This window comes from Halichoerus grypus, chromosome 2, assembly GCF_964656455.1.
Source record: "Halichoerus grypus chromosome 2, mHalGry1.hap1.1, whole genome shotgun sequence".
Lineage (NCBI taxonomy): Eukaryota > Metazoa > Chordata > Mammalia > Carnivora > Phocidae > Halichoerus > Halichoerus grypus.
The window spans coordinates 76,672,737-76,697,092 of record NC_135713.1 but is presented as its reverse complement, the minus strand read 5'-3'; the positions used below and the strand labels follow the sequence as shown (position 1 = coordinate 76,697,092).

The 24,356-nt window shown below is 38.3% G+C and overlaps 1 long non-coding RNA gene across 4 annotated transcripts in view; it reads left to right on the top strand.

Moving 5' to 3' along the window:
* Positions 1–24,356, top strand: part of LOC118520561 (uncharacterized) — an 80,230-nt gene that overhangs the window by 10,322 nt on the left and 45,552 nt on the right. The window contains exons 3-4 of one of the 4 annotated variants that reach the window (XR_013445666.1): positions 15,255–15,317; positions 20,219–20,829. The exons of the other annotated variants lie outside the window; for them this stretch is intronic. This is a non-coding gene — a long non-coding RNA (uncharacterized LOC118520561). Of the gene's footprint in view, positions 1–15,254; positions 15,318–20,218; positions 20,830–24,356 lie in introns of those variants that run through there. 4 annotated transcript variants of the gene reach the window in all.

Here is a 24,356-nt window from a genome sequence, read left to right as displayed (position 1 = left end):
TAGTGTATGAAAAGTTGATATTGGATGTCAAAAAAACATTCAGGGAACCTCCTTTGAACCAGAGCCTTGTGGTCTATGAAAAGCACTGGGGTTTAATTCCAAACACAAGAAGATGCTATTGAAAGGCTTTACCCCAAAGAATAGCATAATCTGATTTACTTTGTAAAAGATTGTTGTAGCTGCTATGTAGAAAATGGATAATAGTAGGAAAAGTGAAAGCGGCTCTCTCTAGCTCTCCACGTAAAAAGCTATTCTAATATATAATAGCTGTTAGGATTAGAGGAGTAGCTTTGAAATGTAGAGAAGATGGAATTTAGATTAATTTGGGATGTAAGAGTGACGACAATTGAGTTGCGGTCATCATTTGCTATACATTAGTATCTAAATATATCAATAAATAGCAAACAAGTATATTGTTTGGAAATGTGGAGATAAATATCAAAGAGCTAGAAATGTTGAAGGTATTTGAGAGTGGAGAGGGCTGGGAGAGGGAAATATTTTTTTTTCCGTAAACATTCAATATAATTTTTAAATATTGGTGTGTGTGTGTGTGTGTGTGCGTATAAAACCTTTGCTGTCAGGACGCCTGGGTGGCTCAGTGGGTTAAGCTTCTGCCTTCAGCTCAGGTCATGATCCCAGGGTCCAGGGTTTGAGTCCCGCATCAGGCTCCTTGCTCAGCGGCGAGCCTGCTTCTCCCTTTGCCTGCCGTTCCCCATGCTTGCGTGTGCGCTCTCTCTCTCTCTGACACATAAATAAATAAAATGTTAAAAAAAACAAACAAACCTTTGCTGTGAAAAGGTTAGAGAGGTGTGTGGTAATAGATGGAACAAGTCAATGAAGTGTTTCTTTTTAGTTGAAAATACTGAAGTCTGTTGGTAGACTGGCATGAATAATAAGCAGAGAATGAAAATTTGATGATGTGTAGTAGACAAATGTAATAACTGAAGAAGCAAAACTGAGAAGAAGAGAAAATATAGGTGTCAAGAGTTACAATTGCCCCTGATAGGGAAAATAATACTATTTCAATTTTAACAGAAAAGAAGGCTGAGAAGACGAGTACAGATGCAGAGAGGTTTGGATATCTATTGGAATGAAAATGAAGTAAATCTTCTCTGATGATTTCTGTATTCACAATGAATTACATAGGGAGTAGGATCATCAGCTGAAAATGAGAATGAAGGAGTCTGAGGTAACAGGAAAAAAAAAATATGACATTTCTACCTCAGAGAATGTAAAGATGAACTTCCTAGGGAAGCATAGAAGGCCAGCCAGGTTGGCTTAGGTGTTCGTTTGTGGTCTGTGGTCATGAATTTAAAGAGAAATGAGTCAGCTAATTGTATTATTTCTTTATTAAGTTGCTTGGGTCTCTGCACAAAGGAACAAATACTTGAATTCAAGCAGGTTTGAGATTTTGTGAAATGAGTTCAACAGAGGGAGATGGGAGCCAAGGCACTTGATTGTACTTCAGAAGGAATGATTATATGATGAAACATGAATTCCAAGCTGGGTAAATGTGGGAGTGAATACAGATAATTAAAAAGTAGTGGGAGTGGAGGAGAATATCAATGAACTGGAGGTCTGTAAGAAGCTAAAGACTTACTGCCAAGCTAAAGTGAGCTGGACAGATAGGAGGTGGTGGGTGGACCAAATAGGATCTTCAAAATTGATATTTCACAGGTAGTACAGTTATCAGTGCTTACATGGTCCAGGGTTAGTCCAGGATATGCGTTGAGGTTGGTGATGGTCTGTGGAGATGATGAAGGTTAAAGAAGTCAGTCTTTTCCAGTTCCATGGTAAGGAGCTTGGAAGTCTCCCCTCTATGCTAGCAGACTGTAAAATCAGAAACTCTTCTTGGATCAGTAAGAGAAGGGAGACAACACAGGACAGACCTCTGCTCCCAAGATTGGCAAGACAAGTGAATACACAGAGTCATGGTTTACCTGAGCAGAGATAAGCAGAAAACACTGTGGGAACAAGACCAGATTAGGAAAATCTGAACTGTAATTGATGAATTTCTGGAGGATTTGTATAAACAACTCTGAGTTAAAAACTTCAGGGGACCCAGTCATAGAAGGGTGAGATTCACGAATAGTGTGAGATTTACCTCCAAGAGCTTGACTAGGTTCCCACAATAAATATCTGACACAAATCCCCTTGTGCTTTCTGCAGGAAGAGGGGAAAAGAACCATTCAGAAATATTCCAGACCATTCTGTTCTTCCTGCTGGGCTATTTTCAAAGCCTAATTGGCCTAGGGGAAGGGAAATATCCAACTCCTATCCACTCTAGTTATGCTGTCCCACCACAGGGGGACAGAAAAAAATCTGAGAAACACTTGTGAGGTTCACAGTCTAGAGACATGGGCTCACTAAATGACGGAAATTTAATCACAGAACTAAAGGATGTTTCTCTTCCACCACCTCAACACCACATCACTAAAGGCCAATTTACAGCAATTCCTTTTATCCAGTACATTATGTCCAACTATCAAGAAAAAAATGTCCAGGTATATCAAGAAGCAAAAAAACCCCCACAATGTGAAGAGACAGTAAGCATCAGAACCAGACATGACAGAGTTGTTGGGAATTATCAGTCAAGGAGTTTAAAACAACAATGACTAATATACTCTGAACAATAATGGATAAAGTAGGCAGCATGCAAGAACAGATGGGCAATGTAAGCTGAGAGATGGAAATCCTAAGAAAGAAATAGAAAGAAATGCTACAGATTTAAAAACAAATAAAAACAAAAACACTGTAACAGAAAAGAACTGGAAGACTATGCTATTGGATGGGTCATCTACATATATTTTGAAAGTCACTGAGAATGACCACATATGGTGTTGGAAAGGGGAAATATGATAGTAAACCAGAAAATAATGTTGTCAGTAAATAAAAGAATGATTAGAAGTGAACAGCTGTACAGGACTTGACCAGCTTGATCGAGCTGATGATATCAGCTTCAAAGGAGTTTATATTCCTGGAGACAAGAAGGACATGCCCCTAATCCTGACCCTGAGATTCACTATACAGGGGCAAAGAAAGTCTTCAGCTGAAAAGAATATAGTTGAGTCATTATTAATTTAAGCAGCCTAGACTCATTTAATGCTAAGAATGTAGTTCCTAATTTGATAAGGACACATTCTATTCAACAACTGTATGTGAAACATCTATGTATTGTGCTATTTGTTTTAGATGTTTGAGATACAACAATTGACAAGAAAGCCAAGTCTCTGCATTTTTTTTTTTTTTTTGAATTTATATTCCTGTATGGGGAGCCAGAAAGTAAACATATGTTATGTCTGGTAGTGGTAAGCGCTATGAAGAAAAAATATGTATTTTACATATTTACATATTTACATAGAGGGTGATGGGGATGGTATTTTAAACAAGGTCACAGAGAGCTTTTCTGATAAGGTCATAGACATGTGAGCCAAAAACTGAATAAAGTGAAGAAGAGACACTTGCAGATATTTGGCAGGGACGGGGCATTCTATGTAGAAGGAAGAGCAAGGACAAAAGCCCTAAGGCTAGAGGGTACTTATTATGTTTATGACACAGCAAGGAATCTAATTTGAGTTCAGTGGAGTGAGCACTCACATACTAATTATTTGTTTGTTTATACTAATTTTTGTATTAACACTGAGGAAGTAAAAGTGCTCATTTAGCTAGAAGCTTCTCTATTTTCATATTTTAAATTCTCCATAGATCTTAATTTTTCAACCTGAAATGTGAAGTATTTAGAGATTTGGCATCACATAATAAGGCATAAATGCTTTATTTTAAAAAAAAATTAAAAATCATTTTGATTTTGTGGTTTCTTAATATTAGTTATTATTGTGGATCACCTATTTTTCTCCTGTGATGAATTAAGATCACTTTAATTAGAGGAATGTAAGTAAAAGTTACATGAAATTATCATTTTATATATGTCACTAACAAAACTTCCAGAGGAGATGGTAGGTGAGCCTACATGATTCATCTGCAATAAGTGAATAAGAGAAATAAGTACAAGCACTTTGTCGAAGTTTGTTGTTCTCTGGGTCTTAGTAGTTAAATGAACATCTAGTCATTAATAAATAAAGCTGATTGAACATTTTCAAAACAATTCAAGCTTCTTTTTAAAAAAAACATAGGCTGAAGAGTGCAGTCTAGTAGAACTGCTATGAGGAAGAGTGTGGCAGCCAGTATCCTGCTGATTCTCATACTTCCATTTTGGCTCCATCCCCCACCCTCCTCTTAAATCAACTCTTAACAAAGGATCCAGGGGGTGTCTTTAAAAACATAAAGCAAATCCTATTGCTCCACTGTTTCACACCCTTTCAGAGAAATCCAGCCTTCTTTCTATGGTCTTCCAAGAGCCTGTATGACCTGACTTCAGTCTAACTCTGCAGTGTTACCCCATCATTCTCCCCCCTACTCATTCTGTCCCAGTCACTTGGCTTCCTTTCTGTCCACAAGCCTGACAAATTCTTTTCCACTCACAGGCTTTTGCTCTGGTTGTTTCTAGGCCTGGAATGCTTCTCTCAGCTCTTCTCATGCAGGCTATTCGTCATCCTTTAGGTCTCAGGTCAGATGTCACTTCCTCAGAGAGGCCCTCGAAACAGCATTCTCTAACGAGGCTTTCCTCAGTTACTTTTTCTAGTTCCCTTGTTTATTTTCTTCATAAAAATAGCGATTAGGATTTACGTTTACCGCATTTTACTTGTCTTACTTGCCTCTTGTTTTCCCCCCTACTAAAAGGTAAGCTCCCTGGTAAATTGATCGGATGAAACATTTGGAAAAGTTTAGGGATATGTTAAAAGTAGATTTTGTAGGATTTTTAAAAGCAATCAAAAATTACAGGTAAAACATAAATGTTCTACAGAAAGGAAATAAAATTATAGTACCCTATTGCCAGCTTTTTTCATGGTTATCATGAAGTTAAGTGTGATTTACCTAAATATGGTGATGTGATTCTCTTGGAGTGGTATGGGTGGATGTGGTACGTGAGTGCTAAATGCCTACAGGAGAAGTTGGCATTGTTTGTCCAACATCCATTCCACCTTTTCCCCATTGCATAGTGGCCATGTAGACCACTCTAGAGGTCAGCCTGATTAAACTGATTAGTGCAATCCGATTGCCCTTGCCAATCTAATAAATCTGTGGAAGGGCAGTTCTGAGCCAATAAATCCATGGCATTCCCTAGGTTATAGGGAATGGCTCAGGAATGAACATATGACCCAATTTGTAGTAAAGATCTGTAAGGAGGGGATGCCTGGGTGGCTCAGTCCATTAGGCGTCTGCCTTCGGCTCAGGTCATGATCCCAGGGTCCTGGGATCGAGTCCCGTGTCGGGCTCCCTGCTTGGTGGGGAGTCTGCTTCTCCCTCTGCCTGCTTCTCCCCCTGCTTGTGCTCTCTCTCTAATAAATAAATAAAATCTTTAAAAAAAAAAAAGGATCTATAAGGGATTTGTCTAGATATTCAGAAAAAGAGATTTTCTTTATTCTAATGTGAAAAATCAAAGAATGAACCTCTCTCTTCCTTTGGATGTCAGCTGTGTTAGCGTGAGACCAGGAAATGCTACAGTTCATTTGCCCACACAGAAGAGGCAGTCTAAGGATGGGGACATCATTCCAGGGATAACAGACCTGAGGGAACCACGGAGAAATGGAGCTAGTGCCACTGAATGAAGTTGATGCAGGTTCACAATAAACTGGGCTTCCAGTTGTGGAAATCAGCACAGTTCTTATTTCTTAAATGAGGTGGGATTGGCATTCCTAGAAGTTGAGGCATCCTATCTGACAAAAATCCTACTTTCTCTTAACAACAAGTGAAGAGACATTATCTAAAATATGTAAATGAAGAAATAGCTTTCAGTATATATATATATATTTTAAAAATATTTTATGTATTTATCTGACAGAGAGAGAGAGGGCACAAGCAGGGGGAAAGGGAGAAGCAGGCTCTCCGTGGAGCAGGGAGCCCGATGCAGGGCTCGATCCCAGGACCCTGGATCATGACCTGAGCCGAAGGCAGACACTTAACCAACTGAGCCACCCAGCACCCCCAAGTTTAGAATTTTAAATTGAGTCCATTTTAAAAAATGATTTCTTTAATTACTATTTAATATGGGCAGTTTAAAAATCAAAGTATTTGTTGTTCTAGATGTAGAGAATGGTAATAGAGGAGTGGGGTACATAGAATGGACATAGAAAGGAAGTCAGGGTCTTAAGGATAAGAAGTTTGAAGTTCCATCTTTTTTTTAATTTATTTGAGAGAGAGAGAATGAGTGGGGGGAGGGGCAGAGGGAGAGGGAGAAGCAGACTCCCTGCTGAGCAGGGAGCAGGACCCAAGGCTTGATCCCAGGACCGCTGAGATCACAACACGAGCAGACGCTTAACCAACTGAGCCACCCAGGGGCCCCTTGTCTTTTTTTTTTTTTTAATTCCCCAGTGGGTAATATCTAAAATATATGTACTATGTTAGGGAGGTATTGAATAACCAAAAAAAAAAAACAAAAAAAAACTGAATGTTTGTTTGTTAAGATAGATTTCTTAAAACAAAATGGACATTTTATACATATGGCCCATTTCTGAGCAGTAAGAATATCGGCTTTTCTTTTTCTTAGATTGATATTGATAGTATGTTTTCTCTAAATAATATTATGGCCCCATGTTCCACTTGTAAAATCTTTTCCTGTTTCAATGTGAAGCAAATTTATTGCCCCCCAATAGATTTTCACAGTGCTCTCATGTTCACTCTGCATAAAATTCTAGATAAACATTTGATACTTTTCTCCCCTTACTACAAATTCACTTTGCATCTTTTCTCATCCAGATTTCAAATGTCATCTGACATATATTTCAGTGGAGTGTTTCAGGATCTTCCACAACCACTTAATTTTTATAGGGGATAAATAGTTGGAGACACATCGAGTAATTTTTTTACTACAGGAAAGTGCCCATGTGAGGGGAAAGTAGTGGCTGAAATCCAGCCTGTGTCCACTTGCTATGTACTCTGGAATTTGCTACCAGCAAGAAAGGGCACATTTTATAATTTACACAAAGTTTCTATAGGTATTATTGGTGACCAAGGTTGGAAAGGGAAATAAAAACAGCAATAGGAGAGGGTTATAGAATATATAATCAATTTCAACCAAGATTTTTGGAGCATTCTCTGAGTGTTAGGCCCTGAGATCACAGAAATGAGGAAATCATTGGGCCCATAATGAATAGGGGGATCACAAGTTTGATGAGTACCCCAGTTTGTATATTTTTTCCCATTGTCTCATTTGGTTAGTGTCCCCTTTTGCTCTTAAATATGTACCAGTATGGATAGTAAATTATGTATCACCCTAAAAAAAGAAGGAAAAATTAATTCTAGACTGAGTGGCATGACAGGAGGGTTGGTGGGGGAAGGGGCACAAGGTAGAAATATGACTGAAAACATAGGGACTCTGAGCTGGTGAAGGGACACACCACTTTTAAGGAGTTTTGAGTTTTTATTTTTCTTATTTTTTTTAAGGTTTTATTTATTTATTTATTTATTTATTTATTTATTTATTTGTCAGAGAGAGAGAGAGCAAAAGCAGGGGGAGTGGCAGAAGAAGGCTTCCTGCTGAGCAAGGAGCCCGATGCGGGGCTTGATCCCAGGACCCTGGGATCATGACCTGAGCTGAAGGCAGACGCTCAGCCGACTGAGCCACCCAGGTGCCCTTAAGGAGTTTATATTTATCTATATAAACTATATATATATCTCACTTGAGAGCAGTGAGAACTAATGATGGTTTAGGAGCAGGGAAGTGATAAGATCAGATCTGTTTAGTGTTGGAAATTTCTAAAGTACATTTCCCTACCACTGCCTTCCCTCCCTGCCACCTCCCACCATATACACATACATGGGACTAGGAAGAAGGAGAGGAGGATCATGTCCTTTCTGAGTATAAACACAGTCATATCTGAGCTCCACTTAATCTTCAATCCACTGTAACTCCTTGGAATGAATAACCCACCCTCTCCATCCCCTCTGTAAAACACACTGTCTGCTCTCATCGACATGCTGACCTTTTAAATGCTTATATGTGGTAAGCTACTCTAGTGCAACATACATTCCTGCTTCTGTAAGTTGAATTGCATATTTTAAATTATGTATTTATTCTTTTAAGCCTGTTAATGCTAGTTGTACTCATTGCTGCAGTTATGTAATTGAAAAAAATTACATAAACTGATGAACTAAGAAGGCAATAGTTTCTATGAAAATTCTGTGGAATGATTTTGAAAAACTGAAAGTCAACTGGCTAAGAATATTCAGATAAGGGTATATATGAAACAGCTGTAAAAAAAAAAAAGTAAAATAGCATAAACATCCAGAAGATTCTGTGCTCAGTTTGCTTTATCATATACTGGGTCACTGAAGCCATATTAATATGCTCTAGTAAACAGGCCAAATCTGGCCTGCAGTCAAAGCTACTAACTACTTGGTTGGGCTTACAGTAGTATATGGTCATTCTCCAGGATTCATCCAGTTTTTGCAGGGGGCAGACAAATGATAGGGACCTAGGATAGGGACCATGTATTAGGGTTCTCAAGAGAAACAGACTAATAGGATATACATAAAAAGAGATTTATTTTAAGGAATTGGCCCATGCTTTAGAGACTACTAAGAAGTCCCAAGATCTACACCTAACAAGCTGGAGACCCAGGAGAGCTAATGATACAGTTCCAGTCCAAAGCCCTGAGAACTAGAAGAGCTGATGATGTAAGTTCCAGTCTGAGTCTGAATCCAAAGGCAAGAGAAGACTGATGTTGTAACTCTAAAACAGTCAGGCAGAGAGAAAATTATCCCTTACTTAGACTTATTTGTTCTATTCAGGCCTTCAGTAGATTGGAGTGGCACTCATCGCCACCATCCATACCCAAAATATGATATACTGTTTTGTTGTTGTTGCTGTTTGGTTGGAAGTACACTGGGTATTAGTGTCCAAGACTTCTATTTAGTCTTCCCCACTGTAACAGCTTTTACTTAAGAGCTAAAACCCAATATGGGGATTACTCCAACTGCCAAGCATGTCAGTTGCAATTATAACCTTTAGGGATTGAAGAAATGAGCACTAGTTGTTTCCATGGACCCAGTGTACTCACTGTGAGTCCAAATTTGTCCAGGATTACATTTATTACCTGGCCTTTATGTATTCCAACTCTTAATGGGGAGGTCAAGATAATACTCTTGGTCTCTAAGTATCAATGTCAACTCACTCCCCATGTCTAATTTTCCCTGAAATGTCTGGATATTTCCTTTTCCTCAGTGTTCAGTCACCTGAGAAAATGGCCTAGGTCCCTTTGCAGGAGGGACTAGAAGAATCATTACAATATATATTTGCCATAGTGTTGTGGAGTCCTTTCCTCTAGGACCTGATTACAGCTTCTGGGTCTAAAAATTAGCTCTGATCTGGGAACTGGGCAAAGGATCCTGACACCTCTTACTGTAGTGACCATGCTCTGTCTCCTCATTCATTCTTCCTTTCCTTGATTACATATGTTAGGCAGTATCCTTGTTGCCTGCCCATCATTTTTTTTTCCTCCTAGGGACACTTAGTTCTAGAAAACATCTCCACAACTCTTTGCGGGTTGAACTCCCTTGGCCATCATGCTGATTTTGTCAGTCATTAGGATAACTGTGATTATGCTGACCTCTGGTATTAAGTTCTGTCTTCTGGATCTACTGTGCCTCTGGGCCCCATCATTCCCATTGCAATTAATAAGCCAAGTTCTATGGTAATATCACCTATAGTAAGCTCTGGCCTTTACAAGTGAGCTGTCACTGAACTTCTTCATGAGGGTGGTGCCTCTCTTACCATGGCATGCCCATTGGTTTTGGTGAATAGTGTATCCTCTGATCCCTCTCATGCAACATAATCTTCCATATGGGCTTCTGGCCTCACATAATATATCTACTTCTCTGATCTTTTAAATCTTTCCCTCCACTGTCTGCCAGGCAATTCAGGCATTTCTACATCTCTCAGCATAGGCCATTACTTTCTCTAGACTTCTAGGAACCATGCTAACAGGAGATTTGCACCATCCCCTGGGACCCTGCCAGGATGTGAAATCCCATATCCCAAGAATGCCACCAAGTCAATAAGCTTACCCTTATCTACTCTCATGTTCTAGCTCTCTTGATCAAGCACTCTGAAAATCTGCCCACGTATTCCCCTGTTTCCTGTCAGTATATGCTGACTAGTTCTTGCTGCTTCTTTGGAGTATAGAGCAGGCCTAGCATATTCTGATTATGCTGTGTCTTAACCCTAGTTATTGGTGTGGCAGCCATGAGAGAAGGTGGGCTAAGTTTCCTAGAGAGCCCTCTTTTGTTCAGAAGCATTCACTGTAGTGACTCTCTGCCTGAGAGGAGTGCTAGCTTTTTTTTTTTTTTAATTTTTTAAAAAAGATTTTATTTATTTATTTGACAGAGAGAGAGGGAGAGAGAGAGAGAGAGAGAGCCCAGGGAGGGGAAGCGGCAGGCTCCCTGCTGAGCAAGGAGCCCAAGGACCCTGAGAAGGCAGATGCTTAACCGCTTAACTGCTTAATCAACTGAGCTGCCCAGGAGTCCCAGGAGTGCTAGCTTTTAATCAGAAATTGAGCAACTTCTGTAGGCTCTGAGTGTTCACGGGAGTCTCTCAGGACCAGAATCTTTGGGGGCATCCATGCAGTTGTCCATATTCCCTGGTGTTCAAGCTTTTTCTGTTTTCTCAGGGCAGGAGGTAAGGGTGTCTTTAGAAGCCACTAGGAAAGTAGTGAGTTTTCACTTGGTTAACTGCTCTCTGGTTTTCATTAACCTTCTGTAGGCCTCAGTGCGACTAAATAATAGCCAGCTAATAATAGCTTGTATCTATTGTTCATACACGTACACACACTTTTGAATTGCCCCTGCCATGGCATTCCTCTGCTTCAGAATAGTCTCCCTACTGACAACTGGTGAATGTTTTCATAACTGGGCCCCCACATTGTACCAGAGACGATCCATGCCCCAGATACCACATGTGGTGAGGTTCATTGACAGTGGGATGGTTCTGATCCAGTTTCCCAAAGCCCATCTTACTGATTTCTCAGACTACTCCTTTGATCAAGTGTCTCATTTGGGGTGTTCCAGGAAGCAGAAGATGACATAAAGTTAGTTGTACAGGAAGTCTATTGGAAAAAAGATAAAGGGAGAGAAAGCAGGATTGGGAAAGAAAGGTTTCAAATCTGACAGAAGCTCAGCCAACACAGTGTGGAGCTCTGGAGCAAATATTGCCTGTTGGGGAAATCCTACACTGGGCAAAGATGGCGGGGCTCTAGTACCATCACCATGCTCAGTCATTGGCTGAGCAGGAGAGGTGGCCTCAGTTGGAATGCTGTATCAAAACTTGAAAATGCTGCAGGTAGAGGCAGTTCCCTTAATGGTGTTAATTGCAGCTGAACTGCAAGTTCTATCTTGACGGGAGATAGAAGTAGTACACTTCCATGGCTGTCCTGCTGATCTAGCCTGGAAAGGCGTAGGTGTGCCAGCAACCAGTAGCCGAAGAACTTGATCAAGGGGATGGGAAGGAAGGCTGAAACATGGAGGGCTGATTGAAAGCTGCTGAAGAAGCAATTACAACACTACATCTCCCCAAGTCTGTATCATTAGGCAAAGTCCAACTGCAAAATGGAGTTTTACTGGAACCCAGTTATGCCCATCTGTTTACATGCTGCCCATGGCTGCTTTCTTGCTACAATGCAAGAGTTGAGCAAATCAAAATATTACCTGGCACTATACGGAAAAGTCTGCTGACTTCTGATCTCTTAAGGTTATTTACATCTATATATTGCTACAGTAGAAATAATAAAAAATGGTGTGCCATGGCATATCTCTCCCCAAATCGGCATTCGGAGATATCACACTGATAGCTTGAAATTGGCTGTGGTGGGAGAATTTTTACCATAGAAATAAGCAAATGCTGCAATTCAGAGCTTTTCCTTTTTGAAGAGCTGCTTGCTAAACATTGACCAGCAGTATTTCTTGCTTCATGGTAAGTGCTGTGGACTGAATTGTGTCTTCCCAAAATACATATATTGATCCTAACTCCCCATCCCTCAGAATGTGACTGCATTTGGAGACAAGGTTTTGAAAGAGGTAATGAAGCTAATCCAATGTGACTGGTGTTCATTAAAAAAGAAATTTGGAAACAGGTACAAAAGGAAGACCAGGACTCAGGGAAAAAACAGCCATGAACAAACCAAGGATTGAGGCTCCAGAAGAAATCAACCCTGCTGACACTTTGATCTTGAACTATTTTCTAAGCCACACAATCTGTGATACTTCATTTGGGAAAACTAATATAGTAAGTGACTCAAGAAAGTGTCAAAGTTTACGGAAGAACACTTATTGAAATGATTTTCAAAGAGCATTGATCTCTTGAGTGGCTGCACCCCACTCTTTTTACCACCAAATTCAGTTGGGCACTCCAGATGCCAGATCAGCCTTTTGTACTCCTGGAAGACCAGTTCCCTTAGGAAATAAATACTATATTACTGGCAGTACTATTCTAGTACTAGAGTATGTATTTGAGTAGGCTATTAGGCAAAACATTTTTATGACTCCTTTAGGCATAATTAGACTTTAAAACCTTTAAAAGTACTTTTAAAAATCAAGTGTTCTTGGGAAGATGCTAATCTATTTTCAATTCAGATTAATACTACAGAAACTATAGTCAGAAATCTGTTTTTTGATGTAGATTTGCATTCAGTTAATAAATACAATCATCTACCCACGTGTATTTCTTTTCTATAGTTTCAGTACCTAAATATGAGGTCAGTAAATGAAAAATGTTTTCCTTTTTAGACTTTCAAATATGTACAATATATTTTTAAATTCTGCTAGCATGAAAAAGGAGAAATTCCTAAAACACACCATTTACTAAGAAACCTCTTAAGTGTTTAGGTGGTGTTGAGCAGTTTTCTACACAGAATATTCACACTGTGTGCAGTAATAGGTGCATACCTCCTCTGGACAATATGGAGTACTTTAGCCATTTCCAGAATTTTTTTTTAAGTTTTTATTTTAATTCCAGTTAACATACAGTGTTTCAGATGTATGACATAGTAATTTAATACTTCCATTCATCATCCTGAGCTCATCACAACAAGTGCATTCCTAATCCCTATTATCTATTTAACCCATCTCCCCACCCATCTCCCTTCTGGTAACCATCAATTTGTTCTCTGTAATTGAGGATCTGTTGCTTGGTTTACCTCTCTGTCTCTCTTTTTTTCCCCCTTCACTCATTTGTTTTGTTTCTTAAATTCCTTAAATCATATAGTATTTGTCTTTCCCTGACTGACTTATTTCACTTAGCATAATACCCCCTAGCTCCATTGACGTTGGTTGCAAATGGCAAGATTTCTTTTTTTATGGCTGAATAATATTCCATATTATATACACATATAATATTCCATATTATACACACACACACACACACACACACACACACACACACCCCATATCTTCTTTATCCATTCATCAGTTGATGGACTGTTGGGCTGTTTCCATAGTTTGCCTATTGTAGATAGTGCTGCTATAAATATTGGGGTGCATGTATCCCTTTGAATTAGTATTTTTATATTCTTTGGGTAAATACCTAGTAATGCAATTGTTAGATTTTGGGACGGTTCCATTTTTAAATTTTTGAGGAGTCTTGATACTGTTTTCCACAGTGGCTGCACCAGTTTGCATTCCTACAGTGCAAGAGGGTTCCCCTTTTTCCATATCCCCACCAACACCTGTTGTTTCTTCTGTTGTTGTTTTTAATGATTCTGACAGGTGTGAGGTGATATTTCATTGTGGTTTTATTTGCATTTCCTTGATGATGAGTGATGTTGAACATCTTTTCATGCGTCTGTTAGCCATCTGTATGTCTTCTTTGGAGAAATGTCTATTCATGTCTTCCACCCATTTTTAAATTTGATTATTTGTTTTCTTGGGTGTTGAGCATTTCCAAAATTTTAAATGTATTTATTTCTTAGCAGTGAAGCTATCTTTAAAGATTTTATTTATTTATTTGAGAGAGAATGAGAGAGAGAGAGAGTATGAGAGGGGGAGGGTCAGAAGGAGAAGCAGACTCCCTGCTGAGCAGGGAGCCCGATGCGGGACTTGATCCTGGGACTCCAGGATCATGACCTGAGCCGAAAGCAGCCGCTTAACCAACTGAGCCACCCAGGTGCCCTGTGAAGCTATCTTTAAACAAAAGCTTGTTTAGAAATGTATGGAAAGAAGTAAAAGTAGAGATGCTAGAATTGAAGTTTAGGGAGGGCTGCAGAGACTCTTAGACTCAGACACTCCTCTTTCATCTCCGAAGTCCCATAGGCTCCTCCCAAGAATCCTGGGCCCCTGAGAAGTACAGTTTGGAAAGTGTTATAGAGAAACAAGCACTAGGAAAGAATTTGAAAGTTTGGCTCTGAGTATGTGACTTTGAGCTGGTCATTAACCTTCTCTGGTCTTTGGTTTCCTGATTTGCACAGTGAAGATAAAAGATGTAGATGATCTCTAAGGCACCTTTCAGCTCTAAAATTCTATGATCTCCAGTTCTACATGGTTATAAACCATTTCACATCTATCCAGGTGATACCAGGGATTTAATCTAAGTTCATGAGCAAGCCAGACTATGCCAAAGGGGAAACAATTCTTAACTGCAACTCTGCATTATCTTTAACTCTGGAAGCATATTTCATTTTTTTGCATTGGCTAAATTCATCTCTGGTCAGGAACTAAAAATTATTCCAAACTTGCCTGATTTATCTGGCATAGATAAGGAATGTTCATGTTGTAATTTGAAAACTCTGTTAGTTCATGAATATCAAATTGACCAGAAACCTGGCACATAGTAGGCATTCAATAAATAGTTGTTGTCCCTTGTGACTTAGCTAAAAACCACTGAATTGTATACTTTAAAGGAGTGAATTTTATGGGATGTGAGTTACATGCCAATTTAAAAAATTGTTGAGTGAATGAAATGTTGCATTTTGAACGTAGAAGAAACGGAATTCATGTTGCAATTTTAAAATGTTGATTTCTGATGTTCAGAATAAAACAACAAGAACCAAAAAAATAAAACAATACAAAATAAAAACAGGAAATTTAAATAAAATACCTAATAGCAACATTAGTTGTCAGGAGACATTAAAGATATTTGGGATATACCCTTAAGCTTTGAGATTTTGGCAAGCATGTTTTTAATGGAAATTTCCTTGCTGCTTTTTCAGAGGCAAAATAATGACCAGATCAGCTGTGTTCCTTTATGACATTTAAAAATGTTCCTATGCTTTGTAAGTATTACAGTGACATTTAATGACATGAATTCATGATGCTTCATATGTTGTATATTATTTCCTTGGATCAATTAATGCAATGATAGTCATGGGCTTTTTTATTAACTATAAAAATTTATAATGTTTGATTAACTCAACATGAATGCAGTATTTTTTTGAGGATTTTAAAAAATTTATTTATTTTTTTAATTCTAGTATAATTAATATACAGTATTATATTAGTTTCAAGTATACTATATAGTGATTCCAACAATTCTATACATTGCTCTGTGTTCATTGTGATAAGTATACTTTTTTAAAATTTTATTTTGTTATGTTAGTCACCATACAATACATCATTAGTTTTTAATGTAGTATTCCATGATTCATTGTTTGTGTATAACACCCAGTGCTCCATTCAATACCTGCCCTCCTTAATACCCATCACTGAGCTAACACATCCACCCATTCCCCCTCCCCTCTAAAACCCTCAGTTTGTTTCTCAGAGTCCATAGTCTCTCATGGTTCATCTCCCCCTCCGATTTCCACCCTTCATTTTTCCCTTCCTACTATGTTCTTTTTTTTTTTTTTTTTAACATATAATGTTGTTTCAGAGGTACAGGTCTGTGATTCATCAGTCTTACACAATTCACAGCGCTCATCATAGCACATACCCTCCCCAATGTCTATCACTCAGCCACCCCATCCCTCCCACCCCCACCACTCCAGGAACTCTCAGTTTGTTTCCTGAGATTAAGAATTCCTCATATCAGTGAGATCATATGATACTTGTCTTTTTCTGATTGACTTATTTCACTTAGGATAATACCCTCTAGTTCTATCATTGTTGCAAATAGCACAATTTCATGTTTTTTTGATGGCTGCGTAATATTCCATTATATATATATAAATATATATATGTACCACATCTTCTTTATCCATTCATCTGTTGATGGACATCTTGGCTCTTTGCATAGTTTGGCTATTGTGGACATTGCTGCTATAAACATCGGGGTGCACGTACCCCTTCGGATCACTACATTTGTATCTTTAGGGTAAATACCCAGTAGTGCAGTTGCTGGGTCGTAGGGTAGCTCTGTTTTCAACTTTTTGAGGAACCTCCATACTGTTTTCCAGAGTGGCTGCACCAGCTTGAATTCCCACCAACAGTGCAGCAGGGTTCCCCTTTCTCTGCATCCTCGCCAACATCTGTTGTTTCCTGACTTGTTAATTTTAGCCATTCTGGCTGGTGTGAGGTGGTATCTCACTGAGGTTTTGATTTGGATTTCCCTGATGCCGAGCGATGTTGAGCACTTTTTCATGTATCTGTTGGCCATTTGGATGTCTTCTTTGCAGAACTGTCTGTTCATGTCTTCTGCCCATTTCTTGATTGGATTATTTGTTCTTTGGGTGTTGAGTTTGATAAGTTCTTTATAGATTTTGGATACTAGCCCTTTATCTGATATGTCATTTGCAAATATCTTCTCCCCTTCTCTCAGTTGTCTTTTGGTTTTGTTGACTGTTTCTTTTGCTGTGCAAAAGCTTTTTATCTTTATGAAGTCCCTTTATCTTTATGAATAGGTGAATCTTTATTTTCACCCTTGCTTCCCTTGCCTTTGGCGATGTTTCTAGGAAGAAGTTGCTGCGGCTGAGGTCAAAGAGGTTGCTGCCTGTGTTCTCCTTTAGGATTTTGATGGACTCCTGTCTCACATTTAGGTCTTTCAACCATTTTGAGTCTATTTTTGTGTGTGGTGTAAGGAAACAGTCCAGTTTCATTCTTCTGCATGTGGCTGTCCAATTTTCCCAACACCATTTGTTGAAGAGACTGTCTTTTTTCCATTGGACATTCTTTCCTGCTTTGTCAAAGATTAGTTGAGGGTCCATTTCTGGGCTCTCTGTTCTGTTCCATTGATCTATGTGTCTATTTTTGTGCCAGTACCATACTGTCTTGATGATGACAGCTTTGTAATAGAGCTTGAAGTCCGGAATTGTGATGCCACCAGCTTTGCTTTTCTTTTTCAACATTCCTCTGGCTATTCAGGGTCTTTTCTGGTTCCATACAAATTTTAGGATTATTTGTTCCATTTCTTTGAAAAAAGTGGATGGTATTTTGATAGGGATTGCATTAAATGTGTAGATTGTTCTAGGTAGCATTAACATCTTCACAATATTTGTTCTTCCAATCCATAAGCATGGAACGTTTTTCCATTTCTTTGTTTCTTAATTTCTTTCATGAGTATTTTATAGTTTTCTAAGTACAGATCCTTTGCCTCTTTGGTTAGATTTATTCCTAGGTATCTTATGGTTTTGGGTGCAATTGTAAATGGATCAACTCCTTAATTTCTCTTTCTTCTGTCTTGTTGTTGGTGTATAGGAATGCCACTGATTTCTGTGCATTGATTTTATATCCTGCCACTTTACTGAATTCCTGTATGAGTTCTAGCAGTTTTGGGGTGGAGTCTTTTGGGTTTTCCACATAAAGTATCATATCATCTGCAAAGAGTGAGAGTTTGACTTCTTCTTTGCCGATTAGGATGCCTTTTATTTCTTTTTGTTGTCTGATCATTATGGCTAGGACTTCTAATACCATGTTGAATAGCAGTGGTGATAGTGGGCATCCCTGCTGTGTTCCTGACCTTAGGGGCAAAGGTCTCAGTTTTTTCCCATTGAGAATGATATTTGCTCTGGGTTTTTCATAGATGACTTTTATGATATTGAGGTATGTACCCTCTATCCCTATACTCTGAAGAGTTTTAATCAAGAAAGGATGCTCTACTTTGTCAAATTCTTTTTCTGCATCTATTGAGAAGATCATATGGTTCTTGTTCTTTCTTTTATTCATGTATCACATTGATTGATTTGCGGATGTTGAACCAAACTTGCAGCCCAGGGATAAATCCCACTTGGTTGTGGTGAATAATCCTTTTAATGTACTGTTGGATCCTATTGGCTAGTATTTTGGTGAGAATTTTTGCATCCATGTTCATCAGGGATATTGGTCAGTAATTCTTTTTGATGGGGTTTTTGTCTGGTTTTGGGATCAAGGTAATGGTGGCCTCATAAAAGGAGTTTGGAAGTTTTCCTTCCATTTCTATTTTTTGGAACAGTTTCAGAAGAATAGGTATTAATTCTTCTTTAAATGTTTGATAGAATTACCCTGGGAAGCCATCTGGCCCTGGGCTCTTGTTTTTTGGGAGATTTTTGATAACTGCTTCAATTTCCTTAGTGGTTATGGGTCTGTTCAGGTTTTCTATTTCTTCCTGGTTCAATTTTGGTAGTTTATACATCTCTAGGAATGCATCCATTTCTTCCAGATTACCTAATTTGCTGGCATATAGTTACTCATAATATGTTCTTAAAATTGTTTGTATTTCTTTGATGTTGGTTGTGATCTCTCCTCTTTCATTCATGGTTTTATTTATTTGGGTCATTTCTCCTTTCTTTTTGATGAGTCTGGCCAGGGGTTTAATCAATCTTATTAATTCTTTCAAAGAACCAGCCCCAATTTTGTTGATCTATTCTACTGTTCTTTTGGTTTCTATTTGAATGCAGCATTTTAATATATTTCCTCCTTTCTGAGTAAGTGAATTTTTGCTGGGAGGGGTGTTAAGAATTTTATAAGTTAGTTTAAAATAAAAATGCTTCATATTTGTTTTACTTTTTTTCCAGTTTTATTGAAAACTAGCTGACACACATCATTGTATAAGTTTAAGGCATACAGAATGATGGTTTGATTTACATATATTTTGAAATGATTACAATAGGTAGCTAACATCAATTTCCTCATATAGATACAATAAAAGGAAAAAAAAAGAAAAAATTTTCTCCTTATGATGAATTCTTAGGATTTACTGTAACAATTTTTCTATATATCATACAGTAGTATTAGCTGTAGTCATCATGTTGTACATTACATCCCTAATATGTGTTTGTCTTATAACTAGAAGTTTGTATCTTTTGACCACTTTCCTCCAATTCCCCCTCCCCCAATCTCTGTTAACCACAAGTCTGATCTCTTTTTCTATGAGTTTGGGGTTTTTGGTTTTTGGTTTTGGTTTTGGGTTTTATTTTTAAGATTCCACATACAAGTGAGATCATACAGTATTTATTTTTCTGTATCTGACTTATTTTACTTAGCATAATGCCTTCAAAGTTCATCTATGTTGTCACAAAACAAATGGTAGGATTTCCTTGTTGTTTTGTTTTGTTTTGTTTTGCTTTTAATGGCTGAGTGATACTCAACTGTGTGTGTTTGGGTGGGGGTAACCGCTTTATCCACTCATCCACTGATGGACACTTAGATTGTTTCCATATCTTGGCTATTGTAAATAATGCTGCTGTGAACATGGAGATTCACATATCTTTTCTAGTTTGTTTTCATTACCTTTAGATATAGACCCAAAAGTGGAATTGCTGCATCATATGGTAGTTCTATTTTTAATTTGTTGAGGATCCTCCATATTGTTTTCCATAATGGCTGTACTAATTTATAATCCCACCAACAGTGCACAAGTGTTCCTTTTCTCCACATCCATGCCAGCATTTCTTGTTTCTTGTTTTTTCGATGATGGCCATTCTAACAGGCATGAGGTGATATCTCATAGTGATCATAATTTTCATTTCCCAAATGACTAGTGATATTGTGTATACTTTCATATACCTGTTAGTACCTTTCACGTGTCTTCTGGTTTATTTCTTATCTTCACCATATAATTAACAGGAGAGGGCAGTAATAGACTACTTTCAAGAATTCTATAGCTTAACATATATTTCAGAGGCAAAATCCTATAATTCTGCTTCCTTTGGTAATATGTGCTATGTGCTCTTTAAATTCATTACTAATGAATCATTTAAACCTCTCATGTATCTCTTAGAGCATGAAGCCTCCTTACTAATTATCTAACCCCCTCATTTTACAGGTAAGAAGATGAAAGCCTAAAGAGCTTATGTGATACATCTAAGACTACCGAACCACTTGATGGCAGAACTTATTTAATTTTGTCCTTAATACCACAACAAACCATTTGTTTAGGTTGTGTCCATGAAATGGAAACTAGTTATGAACTTTTGCAGTGGATTCTGAAGAGATCTGAAGAAATTTAGGCTTGAATAAGGTCAGGTTTACCCCCAGAATTACTTAATAGTTCAAAAAAATGAGTCAAAAATTATTAATTTATGGGCGCCTTGGTGGCTCAGTTGGTTGGGCGGCTGCCTTCGGCTAGGATCATGATCCTGGAGTCCCAGGATTGAGTTCCACATTGGGCTCCCCGCTCGGTGGGGTGTCTGCTTCTCCCTCTGACCCTCTCCCCTCTCATGCTCTCTCTCACTCTCTCTCTCTCAAATAAATAAAATAAAATAAAATAAAATCTTTAAAAAATTATTAATTTACATTATCTGAATTCACAAATAAATCTGATGCCTCTTCCTGATCCTATTCCTCATTTTCATTGACTATATTTCTATTAGTATGTTAATATTTTTATACATCTGAATTCTTTACAAAGAGGATTTTAGACAACCCAGAAACATATTTTTACAAAGCATAAAAGTCTTGAGCTTGCTTTGCACTACAGCATTAAGTTTGGATGAAATATAAAAATCATTATCTATTAAATCCCAGGTCTATATTGCTTTGCTCGACTAGATGCTTTTCCTATTATTCAGCCAGTGAGAACTCTGCATTGCCCTGCTCATGGTGCATTTGGGGCCTTCCCTCCTCTGAACTATCATTCCTGCCTCCCTCCCTCCAAAAAGCTGAAACACTGGATAGGTTGTGTGCACATAACCTCCAGACACCAGAGTCCTGGCCAGAGTCTGGCCCTCCCTGTCTTGGGGTGCTGCTGAGAGGTCCAAGTGAACCAAAGCAGAAACAGTGTAAGTCCCTTCCAAAAAAAAAAAAATCATTACAGCATATTATATCTATGTGTTGGTCAAAAATTATTCTTAGCAGGAACTTTGATAGGCTTTGAAAATTTCTGGCAAAAATTATATTTGTTATCATATAGGTAGCTCTAAGTAATATAACACAGTTCCCGATTTGATGCTACAACATGAGCAAACTGTAAAGATCAGGGCATAAAGTAGACATTTTTATTGACTATTTCTCTTAGGGAAGAGATAAGCTCCCCCAACCTTGGTTTTCCCACAGGGGTTTATGCTGTTTCCACCTCTGGGATATGAGTTGGAAAATTGTTCTTACTAGTAGCTTCTCAACAACAGCAGGTGTAGTCAGTCAGTTTACCAACATATTTGCTATATTACCAAAATGCTTCTGTCATCAGTAATCATTTTTTATTATACACTCACTGATGAACCAGAGAATCACTAAATACACAAAGGTGCACATGCATGCGCACGCACACACACACACACACATGCCTATCAAGATATAAACGAGAATCTTAGTGGATGCTGTGCTGTGACACTCATATTTCAGCCCCTTTAGGACTGAGACATCCATGCTTACATCCACCTAGAGTGTTGGCTGCTGACTGCTCATAGCTACATTCTTCTCTTGAAATTCCTCTTGATATAAAGAAGATCCTGCATCAAATTTACACTCCCTCTGTCTCTCTGGGGAACTTCTCTGAGGGGGCTTCAGAGCTCACGTGGGTCAACTGAGGCCTGTGTTACAATTGCATCACAGTTCAAATTCTCCCTCTGCCCAATCTTATTTCTCTTAATGGCTCAGTGAAGATCTTGTTTCTGAGAGGAACCCCCACCGCCAACAGGCCTCCTACATGCAGATCTCAAAATCTCAGGGTCTGTTTCCTAGGATCCCACCCTGCAATAGTATACATATATGTATATATGGAACTAGGGTAGAGAAAGGAAGAAATCTGAATGAGGTGATTAATTTTAGCTATCACATGTGGCATAATCATGAGTGAAGGACAAGAAAACAAGGCTTGGATATCAAATTCATTTTCTGAAATACCACTGCTCCTATTTTATCTATATTCTTTTTATTGGATGATCTTCCATTTATCCCTAAATGTTAAACTACCTCATCCTTACATGCTTCACTCTTTTCTCTCTATGATTCCATGAGCAATCTTTACATTCAAATTATTCCTGTGAAATTCATTAGTACTTACAAATGGATTCCTAAATCTTTAGTTCCAACTCTCATCTCTTTTCTGAGATCTACATGAGAATTTCCAAAGGCCTTTTTGACCTCTCAACTTGAATTTTCTACAGACAATTCAAATTCATTATGTTCAAAACTAAACTCATAAAGTGAACAAAACTGTAACCCCATAGTCTCCATTCCTTTTTAATACGATCGATCACTGTCTTACCAGTTCCTCAAAGTAGATTACCTTAATCATTGTTATTCTTCCTTAAGAGCTTACTAACAATTCGTCACCAAGTCTTAAAGATTCTAATAAAAAATGTGTCTAAAATCTACTTTTTCTTCTGCTTTATTCAGGCCCTCAATTTTTTTCTTTTCTTTTCTTTTTTTTTTTTTTGCCCCAAAGCCCCTCTATATATCCAATTTTACTTCTTTAGCCATCTGCCCATTTTCGCTTTCAATCCTGTACCTTTTAATCAGTCTAATCTACCACGTCTCATTTAACTATAGGCCTATATAAGAGACTACCCAGTGGTGTTTGCAGAAACCATTCTGGACCCACTTCCCTGTTTCTGGTTCATTTCTTATACATACCCTGAGTCCTCATTCCATCGTTTCCACTTCCTAAACTTGGCATTTGTCTGTAAATTCTGGCTCTTAATTCTTGAATCTTGGGATTCTGACTTGCCTTTTTTTTTTTATTCTGGACCTCTGCAGGTAATGTAGTTACCATAGTCATTCTCATGCTCGAAGGTCTGCCACCCAGGGTAGCTTAAAGCTTAATCCCTGTGTGGGGACAATAGACATTCTGCTGCTAACTGTTGATTCTAGGAACATACTTTTCTTAAAGATACATGCAAAAATACACTTTAAATCAGCATTTTTTTTTTAACATTTTTTTTTTTAAGTACACGCTATATGCTAGATGCTGTTCTGGCTACTAATGATATAGCTGTCAACAAAAACCCTTATATTCTAGTGTTCTAGTGGGTAAATGCATCCGTTGAAGCCCAAAGATAAGGGAGGGTGAAGGAGGGGAATGCTGACCATAATATTTATACCTACCCACCTGGCTGAACTAGTTCATTAAAAAGAGAAACTGCTTGTCCTGCAGGTACCAGCATCTTCTCACACAGCTGTTCTAGGGATCTGCAAGCCAACATTGCTTCATCTTTTCAGACATGTCTTGGGGTCAATGAGAAAAAATGCCTTTCTTGCTTAAGGAACTGCAAATCCACATGGAAGCCCAAGGCACATTTAATAGGATGATAGTTTGTAATATAATACTGATACAACTTAGTGCTTTTTTGCAGCCTTCCTCCCCCTGGGTTTGAAGCTTATTACACAAAAGGAGCTGGAGGCTATTGTACAAAAGAAGCTACCCCAAAAAGAACATTGATGAGCTTTAGACTCAAAAGCTGACTTTCTTGACCTCTCTAGGAAGATAATTGTCTTGCAAACCTGGAGAGTGAAAAGGTTTTCCTAAACTCCTTTTACTTGCATTTAACATATCAAAAGCTAGGCCTGATAGCTACTGGGCTTTCAAGGCACCCACTAACCACAATAGGAAACATTGTGTTATGACCCAGTTCAAATGTACGTATTATATTCATTATATATATATATATAGTATAATATATAGTATAAATATGATAGCTGAAACAAAACTGTTACATAAAAAACTCTTACTGCTTGCAATGTATTTTGATATACTTTATCCACTACAATTTCATTTCTTTTTTTTTAAGATTTTATTTATTTATTTGACAGAGACACAGCGAGAGAGGGAACACAAGCAGGGGGGAGTGGGAGAGGGAGAAGCAGGCCTCCCGCAGAGCAGGGAGCCTGATGTGGGGCTTGATCCCAGGACCCTGGGATCATGACCTGAGCCAAAGGCAGATGCCCAACGACTGAGCCACCCAAGCGCCCCAATTTCATTTCTTTTTAATACACTATTCACAACGCACTGAACTGGGATCAGA